Here is a 20,003-nt window from a genome sequence, read left to right on the forward strand (position 1 = left end):
ATTAATTCCAATGCGGGCAAAGTAAGACATGAATTCCAAAGCAAAGAAGAATAATGAAACTTCTCATGGTTTATACATTATAATAATAAATACCAATACCATAAATACAATGCTTAAATATTAAAATGGTCCCTACGTTTTAGTCATTGGGTTAATTTAATCCCTGTGTTTTCAATTTGACCAATTTGGTCATGTGTTTATCTCCATTAGCCAATTAAAGACATTTCCATCTAATTTCTATTAAAAAAAAAGGTTATAAATTATTATAAACTTATTTATAACCGTGGTTTGCCACCAGTTGTCCCCCTTTTTTATTATATATATAAAAAAATAAAAAAAATAAAAAAATAAAAAACAAACAAGCAAACAAACTCCTCGACCTCCTCCCTAGCATTACCCCCTCTCTTTTCTACGTCACAACCTTATTCATTTTTCAGATTTGAAGTTTTATCTCTTATGTGTTATTTCTCATTGATTTGCCTTTTTTCTATAAATAGAAAGGGTAATTATATCTGATATGCACTACTACAAAAGTGGTTTATTGTGTCGGAGACTGATGTCAGTTTTATATAATATATTGGCGGATAAAACATTTCTAACAGCCTCTTGACATGGTATTGGATGTAATGTCGGTTATAACCAACATAGAATGTTAATGTCGGATTAAACCGACATAGTTTTTAATTTTTAACCAACATAGACTGTTAATGTCGCTTATAACCGACATCGTTTTTTTTTTAAATGATGGTGTTGTATAAAAAGAGAATAGTGTCGCTTTCAACCGACATAAAGTTAATGTCAGCTAAAGAACCATTTCTTGCACTTCTACCCGACAATATATTTTTATTTTTAAATATTTTCAATCTTCTTGGTGGTTGTAGTCAACAGGTTGGTGTTCTTTATATACCATGCCCCGTGTCTTCTTCTTCCTCTCTTGCGTCTTTCTTATTTGTTCTTCTTCATCTTCATTTATTCCTTCTTCTTCACGGTAAGTTTTTCTTGCTTCTATTATTTTTATTTTCTCCTCTTATGTTTAAATTTTGTTTACAATTTAATTTTGTAGGGATTTTATTTGAGCTGGTTGAGTACATAAATAATTGATCGATGACGAAATTCTTCCATAATTCAGGTTTCTATCACTAAATTCCTTACTTTTTAAATTGTATAATACACAAGTTTATTTATTTAAAAATTTTAATTTAAGTAATTAGATAAATTTGTAGTATTTATGTTAAATTAGTAAATATTTAGTCAAATTAATTGATTTTGTCACTTGAATTGTTATGAGAAAATGAAAATAAAATAATATTTATAAGCATTTATGTTAAATTAACAATATTAAATATAACATAAACTGATAGTGTTTAGTAATATAGATTGTTTAATTAATTTATTTTTGCACTCTAATTGTTTTGAGGATATACAAAACTTGAATTTAACAAACAATCAAGATTAGATGAGCATAATTTTGATAACCTTTTGTTGTTATTTTAATTTGTTTTTACTATAATAGGTGTTGGAAATTAAAAGATTGCAATCATGATAGAGTTCGAGGGTTGAAAGATAGGAATTGAAAACTCTAATAGTTATGCCTACATGATAGGGATTGAAAGATTGTAGGGATCTTAGTGTCAACGTAATATTTTGCCCTCATAAAGTGGTAAAACATGGACAAGAGTTGGTTGACGATACCCCCGAAATTTGGAAGCGTATACAGCTGGAATTAATTTGTTTTTGGATCAAGCAGTTGTGATAGGGGTGGGTTCGGTTTAAATCGGTTCGGTTTTTTGCCAAAACCGAAACCAAACCGAAATTTCTGTTTGGTTTGGTTCGGTTCAATTTTTTTCGGTTTTTTTCGGTTCGGTTTTTTCCGGTTCGGTTTTGGTTTTTTGTTTTTGTTTTTTTTCAAAAAATGAAAAACATTGAAATTTTAAATTTTAACATATCCAACACAATCATAACATTAGCATTCTAACTAGAATCAAAGACAATGAAAATAAACATTTAAAGTTGAACTAAAATCATCAATCAAGTCTTCCAAAGTCCAAACTAACAACCTCACAACACAAAAATCGTACAAATGACTTAGAAAAGTTAAATTGTATGATGTTGTTCAAAGATCAGGGTTGTTTGCTAGTAACTGCATGTTGACAACTTGATTAGTAAAGGTAATGCGTGGGTGGATTTATTTAGTGTGTTGGATTCTTTTCCATCACAAATTACCCAAGTAATCTACCCAAAATAAATGTTTATGGATTATGTTACATGTTATATGAGAGTAGATTTGGAAAAGAAAGCTGGGGCAGATGTAGACAGGGCTATGGAGATGGACGTAGGTACTTCAGGAGGAGGTTTGGTTCCGGAACCTTATATGGGGGAGAAATAATAGGTTAGGGTTTAGAGTTTTTAAAGGCCTTTTTTTAATATTTTAAGCTTAAAGTTTGGCAACACATTGGGTTTAGCACATTTTAACTTACAAATTGGGTTTAGAAAATAATACCCAAAACAAATAATTAAATAAAAAAAATTAATTTAATTAATTCGGTTCGGTTCGGTTTGGTTCGGTTTCTAGATCACTAAAACCGAACCAAACCAAAAGAATTCGGTTCGGTTCGGTTTTTTCATTCAGTTCGGTTTTTTAAGGTTTCGGTTCGGTTTGGTTTTCGGTTTTCGGTTTTTTGAACCCACCCCTAGTTGCGAATGGTGTTGGCCCCGATAAGTTTAGATGTCCTTGCAAAAGATGTTGTAATCGATATACTTTTGTTAGGAAAACTATTGTTGAACTTGTATTGTATTATATGGATAAAGATTATAAAAATGCTTGGTGGCGACATCATGGTGAGCCCAACATTGGAGAGCAAATTGTGGCAATTGAAGAAGAGGAAGCAAGAGATGAGGTGACTGGTATGCATGATTTTCTTAATGATGTATTTGTCCAACCATTAACGAAAGAAGGTGTTGGGCCGTCTACTGAACCCTCTATTAGGGAAAGGCGTCCAAAAGAGGTGGAGACCTTTTTTAGGTTGCTTGAAGAGGCAGATTAAGATTTGTGGCCAGGCTGTAAGGAGTTTAAGAAATTTGAGGCGGTTGTAAGACTATATCAGATCAAATGTTTAGCAGGAATGTCGAACGAGATCTTCACCACATTACTCGAGTTAATTAAAAGAATGTTGCCTGAAGGGGATTGTTTGCCTAAATTTTGTTATAAGGCAAAAAAACCTATAAATGACTTGGGTTTGACGTATGTGAAGATTGATGCATGTCCCAATGATTGGATGATTTATTGGAAAGACACTTTGGAGTTGACCGTGTGCTCAGTTTGTGGTAAATCAAAATGTAAAATTACCAATGTAAAGGATAGGTTGAGGAAAAAAATCACAGCTAAAGTTATGTGGTATTTTCCTTTAAAATCACGATTGCAGCTGTTTTTTATGTCAAAGCATACGGTTGAACATATGAGGTGGCACGCAACTGAATGTCCTAAGGATGAGTTTATAAGGCATCCTTCAGATTCTCCAGCATGGAAGCATTTAGATAATTTATATCCAGAGTTTGCGTTTGAAATTCAAAATGTCTGATTAGGGTTGGCCAGTGATAGATTTAATCCTTTTGGGAAAATGAAGCATAACCATAACACATGGCCTGTGGTGTTTTCTGTTTACAATTTGCCGCCCTAGATGTGTATGAAGCAACCGAATTTGTTGTTGTCTTTGTTAATACCAGGACTACGCAGTCCTGATAAAGAGATTGATGTGTACATGCGTCCATTGATTGGCGAGTTGAATGACTTGTGGGAGGTGGGCACTCCCACTTATGATGCGTATTCCAAGCAAAATTTTACTATGAAGGTTGCCGTCTTATGGACCATAAGTGATTTTCCGGCTTATGAAATGTTGTCAGGATATAGTACACATGGCTATAAAGCCTGTCCACATTGCATGCATGATAAAGAATCTATTTATTTGTTGGCAAGTCCTAAGATTTGTTATTTGGGGCATCGACGCTTTCTTGCAGATAATCATAGCTTTCGAAGGCAAACCACAACTTTTAATGGTCGGCGAGAGCATCGTAGTGCACCAAGGCAATTGACTGGTTTACAATGTCTTGAAGAACTTTCTACATTGAGATTTACTTTTCGAATACCAAACAAAGATGCTTCAGTTGGGCAACATGGAAGATGAACTTCGAGCAGTAGAAGTAGTGATAGTCAATGGAAAACGAAATCTATTTTTTATGAACTACCTTATTGGAGGCATTTGTTGATTAGACACAATCTTGATGTTATGCATATCAAGAAGAATATATGTGACAATATAGTGGGAACATTGCTAGATATAGAAAAGTCTAAAGATGGATTGGCTGCACGTGCAGATCTTGAAATCTTGAACATAAGACATAGTCAACACCCACGTAGAGAAGGAAATAGAACATTTCGACCTCCAGCATTGTTCACGTTGAAAGGAGAAGAAAAACTGCATTTTGCATAATGTTGTCTACTATTTAGGTCCCCTATGGATATTCATCAAATTTTTCGCGATGTGTGCACATGAATGAACGAAAAATACATGGGTTGAAAAGTCACGATTGTCATGTTTTAATACTGCAGTTACTCCCGCTTGCAATACCTCCGGTTTTGCCTAAATCTGTTACTATGGTATTATTAAAGTTGAGTGTAATTTTCAGACAGTTGTGTAGTAAGATGGAGTCTGAGGAAGGATTCCCGCAATTGAATTCAAGAATTGCCTTGACATTATGTCAACTTGAGAAAATATTTCCTTCTGCATTTTTGGATATAATGGTGCACCTCCCAATTCACTTGGCAGATGAAGCAGCTCTTGCAGGGCCTATTCAATATAAATGGATGTATTCAATTGAACGGTAATTAACAAATTTTTATAAATTTTTTACAATTGTATTGCAAGGCAACCATGGAGAGCAATATTCAATCTTTGATTGAGTATGGCGAAGACGACACTGATGAACTTAGAACACAAGTTTATGTCGAGACGATGGATTCGGAGAGTAGGAATAGGGTCCGAGGTTTTGGTCATGGGGTGACACTTGATATGGTGTCGTATGCATCTTCTTTAGCTTCTACTTCTAATTCCTCCAAGAGATCATCTAGGAGTTCAGTAGCACTGTTGATGACTGAAAACAATGAATTGAGAATGAGGGACGAAGCTAATGCTAAACGGTTGGCGGAGGTAAAGGCTAAGGTTCAACAATTAGAGAACAAGCAGTAGCAACTAAACTAGCAACTAAACGATTGTAGTAGTGATGATTTCTCTTATGAATTTTTTAAAAGAGATTAGATGAAATATCCTTAATTGGCTAACAAAGACAAACACGATGACTAAATTAGCCAACTCGAAAACACAGAGAGTAAATTGACCATATGGCTATAACACATGGATCATTTTGACATTTAAGCCTAAATACAAGGTAATATATCTCAACTGAATTAACTACATTTTTTTTCACATGATTTTGGAGGTAAGTATTGAACCAAAAAGTATCATGTTTTCATTTTGTTGTTAGTTTTCTCCAAATCTTGATTTTGCTTTTAAATTTATGATTCTGTTGGATACTTAAAGATTCTAATTCAGATTTACTATTCGGTAACTCCAAACACTCGTACTCTGCTTTCTTCGAATCTTGATTTGAAGAAGGCATTTTCATACTAGAGACACCAAGCCACCACCATCCGACAAAAGAAACGGTGTGGAGCAATGAGAGCTTAAGGTCCCTATGGGAGACTGCTATTGTCCAGTTCTCGAAGTTGATATCCACAAGTGCCGATGATCTTTAGCCACATCTTTGCTTTTTCCAATTTTCCAAAACCTCTCATTCAATATATTCCTCACAAGCCCTGCCACTCTGCGTCTTCAAAGTCATCGTCCTATGATGGTGCCATATGACAGTGAACGGATTTTGTTAGAGAATGAGATAGGCGAATGGATTGTGAGATGGAAACAACGAATTTATTTTTTTTTTTCCATTTTAATAAGAGAGAGGGGCCTATGGTTTAAAAAAATTCAGATCCAATTAGCTTAATTAGAACCTGCAAAAAAATAAAAAACAAAAAAATAATAATAATAATAAGTTAGGTGGAATGGGAACCTGGAACCATTTCGCTAGCTATGATTGACTATTGACCAGGTTTATGAGATGAGATAAAGGAGTGTATAAAAGTATAAACACATTTTTTGCGATTTATCATGAAGATCATGTGGTAGGGATTTCTATATCAACTTGTAAAATATTTATCTATGCATTGACAGAAGATTGATTGTTACCCCCTCTTTGAATTAGAGGAAATAAAGAGATCAAAAGATATGCATTATTGGCCCAAGGGAACCAAACTAGTTTGGCCTCTAAGAGCTGTCACCTCACCACTCTTGAAGATTTGTCATATAAAAAAAATAAAATAAAAGGCATGAACATATAACAAGTAGTGATTACAATTTGTGCACCACTTGGTTTTCTATAAGAAGGCCCTCAAACTGTGGTGGATCTAGGCATTTTTACACAAAAACAATGCGAGGTGCACATAAATTTTTTTCCAAGTTCATCCGAGATTTATGCCGAGTCATGTTAATTTGACATTACATTGAGCACTAAGTGGGCGCAAAGACATCAATTAGGCCATGCCATCAAGGCATTTTGAGCCTTGTCGAGATCTGCAAAGCAACATTTCATTAAACACATGGTTACACTATTGGATCTTGTACCAGACTGGCATAAGGCCTCGGAGGACCTTTCGAACCATTTTCCCGTCTTTCGTAGGGTCTAGCGATCCTTAATGGATTCGCCTTGCTTTAAATAAAGGTCGAAAACCATGAAGCAATGTACAACAATATGAAGATTTTTAACAAAAAAAAATGCAGTTAACTCTTGTTTCTTACAGTTTACACTTCTAGATGTTGTTCTTCGTCTCACTCACACTTTCTTTTTCACAATCTATGCTTTCTTTTCTTTTCTTCTTGACTTATTTAGTCTTAGATTATCTTCAATACTGTATCCGCTAAAACCAAAATTTCACCTCCCAACTATAATTATTCACTTATACACACGAACGCAAATAATTTTTAGCTCAACTCTGCAGTCTCAAAATTCGAGACCTAAGTTTTATAATTGTTCAAAAAATTGTTAGTAAATTATTATTTATTAATTTATTTTAGAAAACACGCCAACTTTATTTAACTAAAAAAGACATATATATGGATATTAGTAGAGGATGGATGAGTTTTCTTTTGAGCTGGATAGATTTAAATTAATTGATAATAACATTGTCCATTTGAAACATACTAGTCTTGATATACATTTTTTTACAATATGATGATATTCCAATTAAAATAGTCAAAATTATGAGAAACGAGATTCAAATTCACATGCATAAGAACAACACATATGTTACGGTCAATGTGACTATGTTCATGTCTACTACTAGTCTTGATATACCTAAAATGCCAATTAGATTTTTCTATTACAAATATTTCTCTTTCACGAGTAGTACACAACCATGTGCATATCTCATGTAATAATAAACATGTATATAGTTGCATACAACGATAGCAGCTAAAAATTCTCCTTTTCTAGTAGTTTGTAATATATCTTACTTCCATATATAATTGTTTGCCTAACAACAACCTATTGTTGCCCTAATAACAATTCTATAGACTTCTTTTGGTGAAATGTAGGCATGGCCGGCTCAAGCCTAGTGCAGGCTGGGCGACCATTTGGGGTCCAAAAAAATATGGGGCACCAAAATTATTAAAATGGTATATTCATATATGTTTTCATAAGAGTATAATTTAAACAAAAATTGGTTAAATGACAAAAAAATTAACTAGAAGTGGTGGTTTTTGTTTATTTGAAATTAATGAGAAGGTCTTGGGTTCAAAACACTACGTGTGTTTAATTACTTTCCAATTTTTACAAGTTTCCTTTCATAAAAGTATAAACTTATAAAATTTGGCCAAATGATCAAAAAGTTTGACCATAAGCGGTGGTTTATTTTGTTTAAAATTAACGAGGAGGCCTCAATTTTGAAACAATATATGTTTTTTAATTTCCAACTAGTACAAATTTCTTTTCATAAGGGTTTATATTTATGAAATTTGGCTTAATTGTTAAGAGGTTTAATTTGAAGCAATAGTTTTTGTTGTTTAAAACTAACGGAAGGTCCTGAGTTCGAAATGATATGTGCATGTTTATTCTTTTTAATTTTTACAAATTTATGTTTGGTTGTTAATTTCTTTTTCATTACTAGTTAGTAGCTATGTAGGTTGCATTTTTTTAAACATTCGTCCTAATTCAACTCTAACATTCAACAAAGAGTAATAGGTAGACCAAATTTGCAAATCATATGACGTGTGTGACAACCTGTCCCTAATTTTTCATGTAATTTCCTTCCCGAGTTTGTAAAATGACGAATACGCCTTTTTTGGCAAAGTGAAATTTGACGTGGACGCTTGTTGCTCAGCATTTAAATTGTTTTTCCTATTATCATAATTAATTAGTACTCGTTATTACGAACTCATGAGCGCGAATTAGACCTGAATCAGATTTGTAACAAAGAAATTATGCTTACTTAAAGTTTGTTAATAAGGGGTAAAATTGTACATGTGTGTGTGTTATTTAGTGTTGGTGGACACTGTTTTAAATAGGATGAATTTGATATTTCTCCACTTCTAGAATTGTCCAATTTTGGACCCATTCTCTTTTAAAAAACCGGTTCCTTATATGACAACCATAGTTACCAACCAATCACATTCATTCCTACTCTCTTTCATCCAATCAAATTCACTCTCTCTCTCTCTCTCTCTCTCTCTCTTCTTCTTCTTCTTCTTCTTCTTCTTCTTCTTCTTCTTCTTCTTCTTCTTCTTCTTCTTCTTCTTCTCTCTCGCTCTGCACCTCGCTTTCTCTCTGCAACACAAAACACCACCATGAAAACGTTGTAGATCGAACCCCAAACCACCACCATTTTCCTCCTCTCATCACCACAAGTCCATCCGTACGAGCTAATTTGAAACAACCAAGTTTTGAGTTCCCAACTCGAAGCTTCGACTCGGACCGAGTTTCACAGGTCACTTTTTGTCCGAGTTACGAGGTTTTAGAAGTGTTAGAAGCCACTACACAACTCCCCGAGGTCCCTAGTCTAAGTTTGAAGCCAAGCCAAAGCGAAAACACACGGTTTCGAGATGTCGAAAATAAGTTCGAGGATTTCGAGCCATTTTTAGTCCACTTTTGTCCACTTTTTGGACTCCCAAAAGGTGTAAACTTATTCTTCTCCTCCCAAGCTTCATTTCCATATAAAGAACGTCGAAAATGGTTAAGAAACGAGAAAGTTATGAAGTTTAAAAATTTTATGAAAATTCAGCCTACTTTTCCAGCTTCCGGCGAACTAAATGGTGGCGACGGCGATGGTGACTGGAGAATTGATGAAGAACGAGAATATTCCGTTATAGTTGACATAATATCTCACGCCGTTAAGGTATACTCTAGCATATTCTATTATAATTAACGGAATATTTTGTCAATTTGACAGAATATTCCTTAACTTTCTGCCAACTCGTGCAGGCGTGTGGCCTGCACGTGGTTGCGCGTGTGGCCGCATGCTGGTAGTGCGTGCTGCTTCATGGCGGCACGTGATTGATGTGTGTGGGTCCGTGACGTCGTGTAGAATGTTTTCATATATTTAAACCCTTTGTTTGAGTAAACTATGGGGGAATTCCTAGCCTTTTTGTGTATGTTTTAATTAAATAATTACTATAGTTGTTTCACATATAGGAGAGAATTATCCTAAGGAATTTCGAGGTCAATGAAGGCTGGCTAGGAGGCTACGATCCGACTACGTATCAATGAGTGAGCATTTGTTTTTATATTATATATATATATATATATATATATATATATATATATATATATAATTTTATGGTTTCCACAAATGCATTTGGATTTAATATTATGCCTATCCTGCCATGTTTTATTCATTTTAAAAGTGCTATTATGTTGTTGAGATTTATAAATTGTCATGGCATGTTCATATACATTTTATCTGCTCATCATGCAAGCTTGTACCAGTGTAGTACTCGCCCAAGGCCAGGGCCAGGCCTCACGTGTATGTTCACATCGTACCGACGCGCTCACCTTGGATCCATTGTAGGTGCATGTCCTATCCTAGGTTGCAATAGGCAACTAGAACTCGTATATGATCTACTTAGCGCCAGTCTTTACGTGATTGTAGTACTAGAGCGTATATTATGATTACACACAGTCCTGTTCATGTCAGAATTTCTCTACATGAACTCATGTGTTAGCAAAGATTGATGAGCACCTGATTTTCATATGCCACGGTTGAGATATTATGATTTGTTGTGTTTCTTGAATTATTGATGAATTACATTTGATTTCATACATATACGTAGTATGATTTTCTGGAAACTATACTTGTTTTACGACAAGGGCTAGTATGTTATGAAAAGAAACGTGTTTCTCAAAAATTTGTTTTTGCCCACTCACACTTTCTGTTTTTCACCCCTCCAGGACTTAGTTAGCTGAATCTTCTTGGCGAACGAGGGATCTCTGGCGATTCTGACATCTATCCAAGTAAATGTAAGAGTTTATTTATGGTTGTGTAATAACTATCTTAACTAGGTTTGACTGTTTTACCTATGTCGCATTGTCATCTATGCTCTTGACTACTTATGTATTATGAGTTCTTCCCACAACTACACACTCTCTTATTTACTTAATAAATTCTAGCTTATGTTTAAATTTATTCATATTTTTACACATCACCTACACTTTGGCTACGTCACATTTGGGTGTCAACCAGGATGCCTCGACTCCGGTCGGGGTATGTCAATGTGTCACCAATAGGTTTAAATTAGTGCTCATTCATTGCTTACACACACACACACACACACACACACACACACATATATATCACTTAAAGACTCGAAAATATCATTATTTTTTTAGTTCCATATGGACAAGGTTAGTAAATAAGAAAAAACACAACGATTTATATATAAACACTTTAAAAGTTCAGATAGAAAGTAAACAAAACTCATCATCTATCGACTTGTAATCCCACGGTTTTTTATTTCCCTTCTCTCGATACAAATTCAATTAGTTTTATGTGTTTCTAAATTATTGAGTTTGAAATGATTTTCTAAATATAATTTTATCGAAATCTTATGTGTGAAAATAAGAGCATATTTTTTAGTGTCGTCCTGGACCTAAAAAATTTTAGGACCAGCCTTGAATGTGGGATCAAAAGCCCAATGCAAAATAAAACAAAAGAGGCTCGCCCAAGGCCCTGCGGGTAGAGGAATAAACAGATAAAGGGCACATGCAAATGGTCATTAGGTGACATAGTTTTTATTTTTATTTTTTGGTTTATTATTATTAGGGAGATGGAGAGGAGAGTTCGAAACAATTATTAAGTAACAAATTTGATAAGCAAACAAATGATGAGATCGGTCATAGGAAGCGAACAAGCACTAAATGATGGATCGCCTCTAACAAAGGCTCAACATATTATCTTCAATAACCATCATAGTTGTCCTTAAAACTAACTGAGCAGAACATAGATAGGAGGTATCGCAAGCATTAACACAACTTAGTCACCTTCCCGAATCATAAGAATAAAATGGGCACTAGCTAAGCAAAGAGCATGTGTCCGACGTTTTATCTCTCAAAATGGGTTAGACAACGCGCAATGTCAGAATTTAAATAGTAAAATCTAACCACTTGCACGACGTCACACCAGTACGCACTAAAGAATTCCACTTAGGCTAGACACAAGAAGAAAAAGAAACCCCGCTAGTTTCTGCCTTTTGTTTCAAGGTAACTTAACTCCTCTTGCAAGCTTTGTACTCATTACTCGTTTAGATAAGTATAGACTTAGGCATCGGAAAGTGATCTGCCGCTACCACATAGAGGATCTAAACTCAGCAAGTCTGAGTGTATAAAAAGCTTTCTGAGTCTACAACACACAAATCCTTGATTAGTTAGCTAAAGCGCATAACATGTATTCAAAGCACTATTAGTTTGTGGATACTTAAGTTAGCAAACATATTACAAGCATATGAATTGAACTGTGACTTGGCCAACCAACCTCGCAATCAAATTTGTATCAAGATATGTCTTTTCTTTCTCCCCTTTGATTTGCATGAGATACACTGTATGCCATCCAAAATACATCTCACCTTGCATAAGGGACATGGGAATGAATTGTCATGTTATGCGTGCTCCACCTGCCCCCTTTAATAGATATGCATAAGAGAGAATTTGGTTCAAATATAATATATATGCGTGCTCCACCTGCCCCCTTTAATAGATATGCATAAGAGAGAATTTGGTTCAAATATAATATATATGCGTGCTCCACCTGCCCCCTTTAATTTGGCTACTCCTGCTTCTGCCAAAATCTAATCCAACCAACCAACCATTTTATCGTCTGCATTCATCTATACTATATTGCCATATAAACACATCTTTGATATATAAAAATCCCATTGTTGCTCACACGGTAATACCACCTTATCTTCATTTTTATATAGTATCTTCTTTCCATCTTTAGTGCACCTCCAAAATTGTTCGACGGTTACTTTGTTGCAATGCTCCTTAAACAAAGACAAATAAGAGTTTTGCACTAACAAAATAAACTAATACTATTTTGCTACACAATAAAACTTGGCAATTGCACACGTAATGCTTAATAACCATTTAAAATTTACTTTTTTTATTATTATTGTTTAAATGAAAGGATGATAATGGATTATGTGAGTCAAGCTACGCTTAAGGTTTGATCGTCGGACTACAGTAGTAGAAACCTTACTCTCTAAACCCACACAATGCAGAAAGAAATAATCAAACCCCAAGATTAGACGTCAACTACAATTAGGCTACTTCCTTCCCGCTCAGAGCAATGAGAAATGGCTAACTCCCTGATAGAACGAGCCCCCCCGTCCCCTATCTCCAAATATATTAAATAAAGAAAAGTAAAAATAAAACAATACAAGCGAGGGGACGGAGCCAAAACCCGCTAAGAAAAAAACAAAGAAACATCAACGAAAACAAACAACAAGATGAAACTCAAAGTCACGAGCACGGCGGTACTAGGAACCCTCATCGTGATCACTTTTTTTTTTCTTTTTTTTTTTGAATAAACGATAGTATATACACTAAGGACATGGGGGAAGTGAGCTAAGCCTCACAATAGACTAGTCATAATAATGGAGTTCAAATTCGCCTTCAGCAAGAATTGAAATTGAGACCCCTCACTTACAAATGAAGAGGAATACCACTAGACCATAGTACTAAGTGGCTCATCGTGATCTTATTTAAAGATAGCATTGTCTATATTTATTAATTTTCAATTAAAATATACATTTAGAAAAAAAAATCCATGTAGAATTATCAGATAGACGTAGACTTGGCATTCGTGTCATGTTTTTCGTGTTCTTATCGTTTTCGTGTCATACCAATATCTTAACGGATCGTGTCGTGTAACACCGGTTAAAGTAAACGGGTAATATGACCCAACCCAAAATCAACCCATTAATATTATCAGGTAATATGACTTGACCCGTTACCTGTTAAAGAAAATATTTTTTAAATCAACAAATAATGAAAATAAAAAACATAATTTGACCTAAAAAACCATAATACTAAATTAGTATATGCATACCACATTGTCACATAAATATTACTCCAAAATATTATAAATAAAAAAACATTTGTCTTTCAAGTATTATATACTCCAAAATAAGAGCCTAATAAAAAAACAGTAGTACATTACAAGGGACTTACATTTCAAGGTTGAGGAACCTTGCACATTTATATATGCTTTCACATTTTTTAAACTTGTACATTAAGATTATGAATTTTATTTATTTTGAACTCCCTTAAAAATACTATTCATGAGGATTTGTATGGTTTTAAAAATCAAACAACGTTGTACCCATACTCATATCGTATAAGATGCGATCACGAGCCTTGCATAATTTTTCACATTTTTCGCACTTGTAAATTAATTATTATGTTTTTTTAATGTGTTTGGCATCTTTAAATTACTTGATACTTTTATTTTGATGTGTTTTATAATTTTTTATTCTCACACTTTGCCTATATTATATAAATAAATAAATAAAACTTAAATATTTTAAATTTACATTGAATAATAATACAATAATATCTATTTAATATACAATATATAAATATACACTATGGCTATTGTATTTATAGTAAGTTTTTTAAGTAGTTTAAAAAATTAAAATCATCAAAATAACATTTTTTATAACGCGTCGAAATAGGTTACCCGCGTGTCACCTTTGTGTAAACCTGTTAAGAACCCGTTAAATAACGGGTTCTTATCGTGTGACCAATAACGACCCGATTAGTTATCGTATTGATCCGAAACTTGTTATTTTCGTGTCGTTTATGTGTCGTGTTAACAGTTTATGTAAGAAATTGCCAGGTCTAGATAGACGGGCCGAAGGCCCACTTCCAACAATACCTATATTGTCCCTAACTTGGTAATTACCACTTGCATAATCCGTCAGGTGTGAGGTTTTATCACAAAGGGTCTTGGTGTTAGTTAGAGTGGGGTTAGGGTATTTAAACTATTACTTCTCTTTTTCTACAGCCGATGTGGGATTCAACACGCCCCCTTACATGGGACCCAATTAGTGAGTCACACGTAAGAGATCTACACATCGACAACCATGTGGAGCCAAGAGGACTCACCCTACACACGGGGTCACATAACCCACCATCATCGTGTGGGGCCAAGGGGGCCCACCCCGGCCGAAGGCCCCCTTCCAACAACACTGATACTATCTCTAACTTAGTAATTACCACATGCATAATACGTCAAGTATGGAGGTTTATCACAAAAGGCCTCGGTGTTAGTTAGAGTGGGATTACGGTATTTAAACTGTTACTTCTCTTTTTCTACGGCCGATGTGGAATTCAACAATCCAATAGTTTAAATATAATTTGATAAAATAACATGTCAAATTGTATGACAAGAGAACATATACTTTAAGGGTTCATCTCTATTGCGAAATCACATTTGACGAAAATACAATTCAATGTGTCATAATAAATCTATGCCCTAGCAAAGAATAACAAACTTATGAGTCTGATGACTAACGCATACAATAAAGAACTCTATTTTTATATATTTAAGGAAACTAAAGTTGTTATACGTGACTAACTTTGTTACTGCTAGTGTAGGAGATGGGATGGGAATATGAAAATCGATATTATGATAGAAGAATGTATGTGTCGGAAAAATTACACAATGCATGCAATTGTTGCGGGGGCTGAAAGAGTCAATTCATTTCATGGATTTATGAGAAACGGGGCTTGGCACTTTGCTTTCTCAAATAATGAAAGCTTCTTTTGGATGTTGGAAGCTTAGTATCTCACATGGGGTCTATTTGGTATAACATAGATGCGGTTTGACCACATTTTTATTTTTATTTTGTTACAATTTTCTTTTTTATTTTGTTCATTCGTTTTTTTATGCTAGACAAGATAAATGGCTTTTAGTGAGGCATGATCGTAGAGACATGAACGCTTCCATTATTCGACCCTGCCATGGGAGCACTAGTAAAAAAAACACTTTGCGCGACGCAGGTCCTTCGTCGCGCAAAGTCAAAAAACGTCGCGCAAAACTTTGCCCAACCCACCTTGGTCGCGCGAAAACCGTCGCGGCAAGGCAGTGACAGAAGGCTTTGCGCGACGCATGTTATCTCTTCGTCGCGCAAAACTACTTTGCGCAACGCAGCCTACGTCGCGCAAAGTAGTTTTGCGCGACGCAGCATACGTCGCGCAAAGTAGTTTTGCGCGACGAAGAGATAACATGCGTGGCGCAAAGCCACTTTGCGCGACGTAGACCTACGTCGTGCAAAGTCACTTTGCGCGACGCACATCCGTCGCGCAAACCCTTTTTTTTTATTTAGTGAAAAATAATTTTTTTTGTTTTAGTGAAATTTTTTTTAAAATTTTTTTGATAAATATTGTAATTAAATTCTAAAGAATAATTAATTAACCAAGCAAAAATATTTAATTATAAAATATATGAAAATGTACATACAAGATGTCCAAACAAAAAGAAAAAACTACAAGTGGACTAAGTTTAATACATCAGGCTACTGGGTATCGGCAGGGCAAGGTGGCTTTAAGGTCGAAGGTGGAGTAAGATGAGGTGCTGGTAGCGAGATTTGGAGGCTCGACATCTGTATGGCTTGTACAAGTTCTTGCACCCTCCCGACACAGGTCTTCATCTCATCGCCCTGGGCCCTCAGCTACGCCATCATTTGCTTATCCTCGACCCTCAGCTGCGTCACTTCCGCCTTCAATAAAACACAAATACCAAAAGATGGTTCATATTGATAAAACACAAATACCATAAGCAAATGAAGAGCAAAAGTGAAGGTAGCCCTAAGTCTGTCAAGTGGGCAAAGGGTGCTTTACTTTTACTATCTAGGGTTTTAAAACACAGGTTGCCGGCTCCAGCAGGCGCATTAGTCTTTTAGTTTCCTTGTTCCACAAGAATTATTTAATTCTTCTTTAAGGATTTTAGGTTTAAGTCTTTATAATTTACATCCTTGTAACTCTCTGGGTACATGTTTAAAGATTAATAGAATTGCTAGAGCTTTGCTTCTCTCTAGGTTTGTGTGATGCAACCTTACCCTAGGAGTGATTCCTAGGAACCCCACGGGTGTGATGTTAATAGTTTCTATCCTTTTGATCTTCCTTTATCTTTCTTTTTTTTTCAAATATTCGTTGTGCGTTCTTTCTACAACTCATAATTCAAAAAGACTCAAAATCGAGATGTTGTTCATGACGTATTGGTTCTGAAAACACAAACATTACATGCATGCATCCCAATCATGTATGCTACGACCATTGCAATCATGAAAACAAGTTCAGTATTTGAAAGGATTAGATCTTTTACCTCTCTTGTACCAATAGTTAAGTCTGCGAATCCAATCGTTGACTTGGATGTATAATTTTTGTTTTCTAGGGTTGGCCACAAGTATATCAAAATCCTGTCAGCACATACAAACACATGATTCCAAATTAGCGCATCTTATGAAAAAATCCCATGTGCCCCTCTTCTTTTCCTGTTGTTTGGTGGTTTTGAAATTGAAAATGAACTAGCTTTCACACCTGGAACTTAAATACCTGCTCTAGAATTTGAACAAAATCCTAAACTATACGAGTATGCTTTAGGAATATAATATTGACATTGAAATTAACTTGTTTCATGCCGATTTAAGACTCGCATTCAAAATTGAACACCACCCTAATCTCTTCAGTCACTAAAACAACATATATACATGATAGAGACTCGAGACTTACATTGAATTTCGGCAAAACCCCAACTTGGACAAGTCTGATTAGTCACTAAAACCCCAAATCGGCAATACCACCATCTTCCTTTTTAGCTTTCCGAAGCATACCTCATCAACCCAAGCTAATCACAGAGCGGTAGCAAGTTGCAAAACCAACCTAAGCAACAAGAGTGCTGGCAGTGGTTGACTCGCTGTAAAACAAAAGAGAATTCGTAAATTGTTGTATAGAAACAAAAAACAAATCTACTGACAATAAACTCCAAACATCGGCTGGCAGATATGCAAAGAAGAGACAATATGTATTGGGTACTTCAATTATGTATCCGTTCTTGCAAAGATAGGGAATGATAAAATGATTCTTCTTAATGCTTCCTAATTGAACTGAAAAAAGAAACATTCGGTGGTCAACACCCAATTACTAATTAATTAAGTGGTGACCATGAACACGTGAATAAAATTGTAGAGGTTAATTATACGGAATCTTACCGCAAAATAAAAATTGAAATTATGTGTTGGGCACAGTTATATTGAAGAAGAATAATTTCTATTTAACTGAAATTAAATCCAAATAAATGATTCATAAAATTACAGATTTTCAATCAAATGCGGAATATACACAACAATGTTATTTCTGATTTGAATATAACCAACTACATCCCAAGTTGTATCAGTATCAATGGATCCAACTACATCCCAAGTTGTATCAGTGATAAAACAGTATACTAAAATGAAGAAATAATATGTTCTAAAACTTCATTAGTACAAACAGTATACTAAAATGAAGAAATAATATGTTCTAAAACTTCATTAAAATTTTCCTGCTGACACTTTAATATTCAATTTGGCAAAACTAACCACCATTTTTTGTTTTGGAAACGGACTCAAAACTAACAATCGACACAAACGAAAGAGGACCATAAATATGCATCAAATAAGATAGTAATCCTTCCACCTAACCAACATAATCATTATTTTAACAATGGTTCACGGAATTATTTTTCAATTTCCTTCCCAGGAAGCATTCAGACAACAAAGAACAATGCCGCAAATCACTGAAACTAACCAAAACTAAAGGACCACACCTGCTCCCAATTATGAACAGAAGAAGAGTGCAAAATACATGACAAAATTATTCACCACAACAACACTCGGCTATCAGGTGCAATGGGACCTTTGTTTTTATAGGGGAATTTGACTGCTTTTGGGATTCTTTTTCTTAATTGATCACCTTTACATCTCTTGGTTGTAGAATTTGTCATCATAAATATTGTACCATCAAAGCAAAAATATTGTACCATACCCCACCACTATAGCAATGAAAAGCTGCTATCTCCTAGTTCGTTAGTAGTTTTTAGTGTTTTGGTGTTGCTTCCTTTTCTGTTTTGTTTCTGGTTCTTTCTTGTTTAATATAACTGTTTCTTCATCACAAGTAAAAAATAAAAAATCTTATATCAACCAGAGAAAAGAGTTATACTTAATAATATTGAACCAAGTTATATGAGATATTAGAATACCCAGAAAACACACATACAACAATACGCATATAAATTATGGCATTCAGAGGAGTCAAGAACACACATGTTGTCAGTATATGAGATTGTTCCGATGAAAGTATCACTCTTCTGTTTTACATATGAAACACAAATACATAAATGGGTAAGACGAAGGCCATGGCAGCATTATTAAAAAGCAAAGGAAGAACATGAACTGACCTTGGTTTGAGAGCTTGAAAGATATAATCAGAGCATTTAGCGGTAGCTTGTGCGACAACTTGTATGGCCCTGTACCAACAAAAACAGATAAATTTGTGACAAAAACCCTAAGTAACAAAAACCCATCGAAAATCAGAAACCCTTACCTTGAATTTGGGATTTGATTCGACAGGATTTGGGGTCTACAGGGAAAGACAGAGGGGTTCAAGGAGGGTTCCAGATTGGGGTTTGCGTGGAAAGAAAGAGGGAAAGAAAGAGAAGGAGATTTGGGGTGTACAGGGAATTGAGGGTTCCAGATTGGGTTCGAAAGAAGGGGAAAGAAGGAGGGTTCAAGGAGGGAGGGTTCCAGATTTATCACAACTCGGAAATAAAGAGGGAAAGAAAGAGCGAGGGTTCAGGTTTGGAGTTCACAGGAAAGAAAGAGGGAAGGTTCAATATTTTGTCCAAAGTTGGAAAATTGAAAAAGGCGCCTATTTTTCACGCCAAATTTATTAGAACTCGCGCGACGTAGGTTTAGAAGTAGACGTCGCGCAAAGTGGTTTTACGCGACTATCACATCAAGCCGTCGCGCAAAGTAATTTTTTCAAAAAAAAATTATTATAAAAATTATTGAAAATGTGATTTTCCTCCTTTCAAATTCATTTTTTTTTATATATAAACCCCATTTTGATGATTTTTTACAGCTATACTCCTTGACCCTATATGAATATAATGAATGAATTCGATCTTCAATTTAAAATATTTACACAAGTGGATACCACAAAATCTTATGTTATACTTAATGAAAGTATAAATAAACTCTAAGTGTTAGTCACTATTGTTTTGATGGGATACGAATTCTCCGAAACTAATTTCAACGATCCCAACCGTCAAACTTGTTTGAATATGCTTCGAGATCACATCAGCAAAA

At 34.9% G+C, this 20,003-nt stretch overlaps 1 long non-coding RNA gene across 1 annotated transcript; it reads right to left on the bottom strand.

Moving 5' to 3' along the window:
* Positions 1-16,074: 16,074 nt before the first annotated feature.
* LOC126586492 (uncharacterized) lies at positions 16,075-19,512 on the bottom strand. Its single transcript, XR_007610824.1, has 5 exons — positions 19,240-19,512; positions 19,094-19,162; positions 17,389-17,572; positions 16,982-17,075; positions 16,075-16,376 (listed from the first exon to the last, which is right to left on the bottom strand). It is a non-coding gene; the product is annotated as an uncharacterized LOC126586492 (long non-coding RNA).
* Between the last annotated feature and the right edge of the window lie 491 nt (positions 19,513-20,003).

This window comes from Malus sylvestris, chromosome 2 (assembly GCF_916048215.2).
Source record: "Malus sylvestris chromosome 2, drMalSylv7.2, whole genome shotgun sequence".
Lineage (NCBI taxonomy): Eukaryota > Viridiplantae > Streptophyta > Magnoliopsida > Rosales > Rosaceae > Malus > Malus sylvestris.